Below are 5,548 nucleotides of genomic sequence, written 5' to 3'. Positions count from 1 at the left end.
TTTCCACCTCCCTGCCCCTGCCCCCGCCCCCCAGGACTGGAATCTGGCTTATTACCCCTGAAAGCACCCTAGCTGCCCCTGAACAAAAAAATAGGACCTTTGATATCAAGGTCCAATCCATTCTTGTCCCGAAGCAAGCAGCTGGACTGCCCCACAGGATGTGGGGCCCACGACACACGCTGCATGCTGAAAAACAAAAACAAACAAACAAAAGAATCCTGTTTGGTTCTCAGTGCTGGGAGATGACTGTTTCTACCTAGCTAGCCAGTGAATGCCTGTAATGTTCAGATCCAGTCAGGACCGGATTGCTCAGCTGGCCAAGACCTGGGCCTGTGGAGAACAGTCTTTGCTTCTAATCTCTCTCTCTCTCTCTCTCTCTCTCTCTCTCTCTCTCTCTCTCTCTCTCTCTCTCTCTCTCTCTTTTCTCCCCTGTGTAGCTGAGTCTGCCTTAGGGGGAGGCTAGTGCCTGAAAGACACATGCTACCATGGCAGAGTTCCATTTTGGCATCGAAGAGATTCGTGGCCACTACCTTGTGAAGCTAGGGGAAAGACCCTCACTCCTGCCTGAGGCATCATCTATCACGACTAAAAGCAATGCAGAGAGAAAAAGAGTACTGTAGCTTACAACTCTTAGGTCACACTCCATCACTGAGGGAAATCAGTGCAGGAGCTCAAGGCAGGAACTGAAGCCAAGACTGTGGAGGAAGGCTGCCTACTCTTCATGGCTTGCTCAGCCTGCTTTCTTTTCTTTTTCTTCCTTCTCTTCTTCCTTCTCCTCCTCTTCTTCCTCCTTCCTCTCCCCCTCCTTTTTTTCTTCATTTTGGTTCTTCTTCTTCTCCTCCTCCTCTTCCTCCTTCTTTTCTTCTTCTCCTTTTGGTTTCTTGAGACAGGGTCTCTCTGTGTAGCCTTGGCTGTCCTGGAACTCATTCTGTAGACCAGGCTGGCCTTGAACTCACAGGGATCCACCTGCCTCTGCCTCCCAAATGCTGGGATTAAAGGTGTGTGCCCACTCTACCCTGCCTCAGTCTGCATTTTTATATACTCCATGGCCTGGCCAGGATTGGCACCACTCACAATGGGCTGGGCCCTCCCATGTCAATCAGCCATTAAGAAAATGCCTCACAGGCTTACTTGCTTGCCAATGTTCTGGAGGCGTTTTTCTAAAGTATCGTTTCTTGTTCCCAGATGACTCTCGCTTGTGTCAAGCTGACAGAAAACTAGTCAGCACAGGCAGAATGATGCCTGACTAAATCCAGAAGTGTGCTGCAGCCAGATCATTGTTCATATTCTGTGACAGGGATTCTGACTACACAATGTCTGTGTTCTGCTGTTTTCTTTTTTTAAAAAATAAACTAAAAGACAATTGCTTTTTATGATTTATCATTGAGTTGCTGAAAGAGCATATAACTGCCAGTTTAGTTTTAATTTAATTTAAATTTTTTTCTGAGATAGGGTTTCTTTGTGTAGCCTTAGCTGTCCTGGACTCCCTTTGTAGACCAGGCTGGCCTTGAATTTACAGAGATCTGACTGCCTCTGCCTCCCAAGGGCTGGGATTAAAGGTGTGCACCACTGCACCCAGCTCTGTTTAATTTTTAAGTAAGTATTAAAAAAATGTTTTTTGCAAGTATGGGTGTTTTGTCTGCATGTATGTCTGTGCACCCTGTGTGAAGAAGGCATTGGGTCCCCTGCAACTGAAATTACAGGTGGTTGTGAGCCATCTTGTGGGTGCTGGGTATTGAACTCAGGTCCTCTGGAAGAGCAAATGGTGTGCCCAACTGCTGAGTCATTGCTCTAGCCCCCAGTTTGAATGATTTCATTTACTTCTTCATTGTGCACGTGCATAATAGTGTGGAGTGGAGATGCAAGTCAGAGGCCGGGCAGTGCTCTCCTTTTACTATTTGAGTCCCAGGCTGGAATTCCAATTGTCAGGCTTGTGGCAAGGCTTTCCCTGGCTGAGTCTTCTCTCCAGTCCCTGATACAAGTTCTGTCTATATCATTATTTAGAAAGCTTGGCCCATCTTCTTCCATGGCCATGTGCAGGGCTGTGCACTAGTACCAGAAGTGAGCCTTAAACCATAGCAACAAACCTAGTCCCTCAGCAATGGGCAAGACATCTTTGTGGTGATGCTGTTCTTATTTCAGTCAGGGGCAGAGCACTTGGTATTCCTTTGTTCATTCTAGCTTGGTGCCTGGCTTGGTGGCCAACAGTGTTTTATGCCTACGACACATAAAATAAAGTAAAATAAAATAAAATAAAATAAATCCAGGCAGTGCAATGAGAGAGGAGAAAGACAGAGACCTGCAATCTGCCATGCTGTGTAGTGCAGGCTGGGGACGATGCCCACAGACCTGCGTTTCAGCCCACAGCACAGGTGGCCATAGACACACAGAGCCTTGCCTGCTACCACTCAGTCCGGTGAAGGAGGAAGGAAGAGAACTGCAGACCCCCAGGCCACCCACAGACTTGCCCTCTGGTGCATAGCACAGGCGGGTCCGTAGACACCCGTTTGCCATCACATCATGCAGTGCAGTGATGTCACCCAGGGGCCTGCCAGCCGTGTGGCCAGCCTGCAGCAGGAGCCACTACAATAGCCAAGTCTGGGGTGCACAGATGGGGAAGAAAGAGAAGCGGAGAAGTTGGAGCGTTATGAAGAGATGGGCCTGGGGATGCCACAGAGGAGAGGAGGAGCCTCCTGTGAGTGGCCATGGTGAGGCCCCAGCCCGAGCTGCCACTGAGGGCCATGTCTGAGTCTGTGGTTACATAGCAGCAGGAGGGGTCGGTGTTGATGTCCTGTGCCTCATATTACCACTAGAGAACACGCGGATGTCCCTGGTTGGGGCAGCTGCCAGGGACCACATGATGTCTAGGTGCTGTGCAGAACTGGCTCCATCCCTCACTGTCTGCCTCACTCTGGGGAGCCGACCCTGCGCCATCAGGTGGTATGGGTGCAGGAGTGATACTGTACCCCGCCCTTGATGTTTGCTGCATTTAGGCCCCCAGGGTCATGAGAGCTGGTGGAGAGGGCACAGGTGAGCCAGTCCCTAGGGCAAGAGCACAGGAGAGCTGGCCTTGCCACTTGTCTGCTGTGTGGTGGCATAGGGGCAGGAGCGATATCCTCCCTCTCTCCACACTCATCACCTGCTGTAGTCAAGGGCGTGACAGCCAGAAATCTAGCCCTGCCTCCTCACTGGCTATAGCACTCAGGAGAGAGGGGCTTGCACCTCACCTGGGAGATACAGTAGGGAAAGGGTGGTAGTGGGACACATTAGGGGGTGAGGTGGGCGGGGGGGGGGGGGGTGTGGTGGTGGTGGTGGTGGTGGTGGTGGAAAGCCAGTCCTGAAGGTGTGAGGGCGGGAAAGCTAGCCCTGCCTCCTCACTGGCTGCAGTGCTTGGCAAAGTGGGCCCTATGCCTTGACTGGGCAGCGCAGTGGAGCTCGCTCTGGAGGCGTGGGTGTGGGTGAGCCCGCTGAAGGCATGAGAGCAGGAGAGCAGACTCTGTCTCCTGCCGCTGGTGGCTTTGGATGGCTTAGTCCCAGCAGGGCTGCAGAGCTCCCTCTGGTGGTAAGGATAAGGGAGAGCCTGGGAGCTGACCAGCTCAGCCAATCTACATCATCTGCACATGGTTGGCTCATGCTGATCTAAAGCTGCAGGAGCTCAATGACACAGGGCAACAACAGGATAACAGGGAGGGAGAAGTCCCATTGAGGATCCAGTCTTGATGGTGTGACAGAAGCTGGAGACCTCGAACCTGACCAATGACTCATTGCAATGAACATTTGCAAGTAAAGGTATGTGGACAGAGGGATGTATTGTGGGACACACTGTGACACACTACAACTTCCACGATTGCAGCGGAAGTTCTGGTTTCTTTAAGACCCCGTTATGTTATGTTTTTGTTTTAATTCTGAGTGTGGGATATGGTGCTGCTTTTAGTTTGTCCACAGCTGATAAGTGCCTTGTGTGGCTCAGAGAAGTATATTGTCTTTGCCAGCAGCAGCAGTTAGTTGAGTTCTGAGAACTCGGAGAGGGTATAAATAGCAGAGCCCAGACAGAGAAAAGGATGCTTAGAGCTTTGAGGAGACTATAGGAGGAGGAAGAAGGCTGCTGCTTTGTTTGCTGGTTAGCTGGACTGTTGGATAGACTGACGGCTGAGATTGGTATTGGCCTACAGAGCCCGACTACCCTACCCAGCTGGAATTAGCCAAGGAGAAATCTGCCCTCTCTCCCCACTAACTTTCTTTTTCTCCTACCAAGAGTGTTGGGTGGTTGGAAGGTAATAGGAGGGATCAGGGGAGGAGAAGCAAGAAAGATAGAGGTATAAGAATCTCCCCCCCCCACAACAAAACAGTTTAAAAAGGGTGCTACACACATTGAGATTTTTTTTATGCTTTGTTTGTGTGTGTGTGTGTGTGTGTGTGTGTGTGTGTGTTCTGTAGAGCGGGAGGTTGCAAGAGCGAAGGGCAGATAAGAGGGGATGGGAGGTGGGCAGGACTGGGGTGTGTATGATGTGAAACTCACAAAGACTCAATAAAGAGAAAAAACAACAACAACAACAACAACAACAACAACAACAACAACAACAACAACCAAACCACCCAACAACATAGCAACAGTCCTAGTTAGGTTCCAGGGTCTTGAGTAACTTTTGGAGGTATGGTCAACTTTCCAAGTCTTGTCCTGCAGGTGGCAGAGTTGGGATATGAATCAAATAGAACACCAGGACAAGAATACTTGTCCCAATTTCCTTATCCCTCGGGATCAGGGGAAGAGGTATCGAAAGTCAGGGAGCTTTGTGGTGTTTTACTGCAAGGTTTTAAGACACTTAGCCATTCTGTTTTTCCTTTTAGTATTGCCATGGGCGATTGGGTGGGGGATTACGTCTCGCTTTACTGTTTTAGCAGTGATCTGAAATGACAGGCGTTTATTAGATACATTAACATCAGACTACAGAAATGCTTTAATTTTCAAAGTTCTCCCTTCTAGTTAAAGAGATCACATGATCATATTTCCTCCCAAGAGGGGAATTGCAGTTTTCTGCACTTTGGATACCTTTAGGGTCAATCTACTTTTCAAGGCAAAATCAGCTATGGAGAAAGGATTTGAATCAGCTGCAGCCTTACATTTGATTGATTGATTGTGTGTGTGTGTGTGTGTGTGTGTGAGAAATGGTGCATAGATGGAGGTGAGAGGACAACCGTCAGCAGTTCTCACTGATGTGGGTCTCAGGGATCAAACTCATGTCATCCGTCTTAGTGGCAAGCACCTTCATTCACTGAGCGATTTCTCAGGCCCAGCCTTGCGTTTTGATTATATATATGCACGTGTGTCTGTGTGTGGGATGTGGTTATGAGTGCTGATGCCTTTAGAGGCCAGAGACATTGGATTCCCTCGAGCTGGAGTTAACAAACTCAGGTCCTCCTCAGCTGTGACCCTTTGAGCATCCGCCAGCTCTAACTCCAGCTGAGAGCATTCTAAAATGAACCAGTAGGTGGCGCTCACTTATTTCCTATACACCTTAAATTGGCATTCAACTGTGCCTGTCCCTTG

The 5,548-nt window shown here is 49.4% G+C and overlaps 1 non-coding gene across 1 annotated transcript; it reads left to right on the top strand.

Annotated features, from left to right (window-relative positions):
• The first annotated feature begins 2,091 nt into the window (after positions 1-2,091).
• Positions 2,092-2,231, top strand: LOC127208858 (small nucleolar RNA SNORA48). The gene has a single exon (XR_007833129.1). It is a non-coding gene; the product is annotated as a small nucleolar RNA SNORA48 (small nucleolar RNA).
• Positions 2,232-5,548: the final 3,317 nt, after the last annotated feature.

Source organism: Acomys russatus, chromosome 25, assembly GCF_903995435.1.
Source record: "Acomys russatus chromosome 25, mAcoRus1.1, whole genome shotgun sequence".
In the NCBI taxonomy this organism is placed as follows: Eukaryota; Metazoa; Chordata; class Mammalia; order Rodentia; family Muridae; genus Acomys; species Acomys russatus.
Note: the sequence above shows the minus strand (reverse complement) of the source record. Positions and strands in the feature narration are given on the sequence as shown.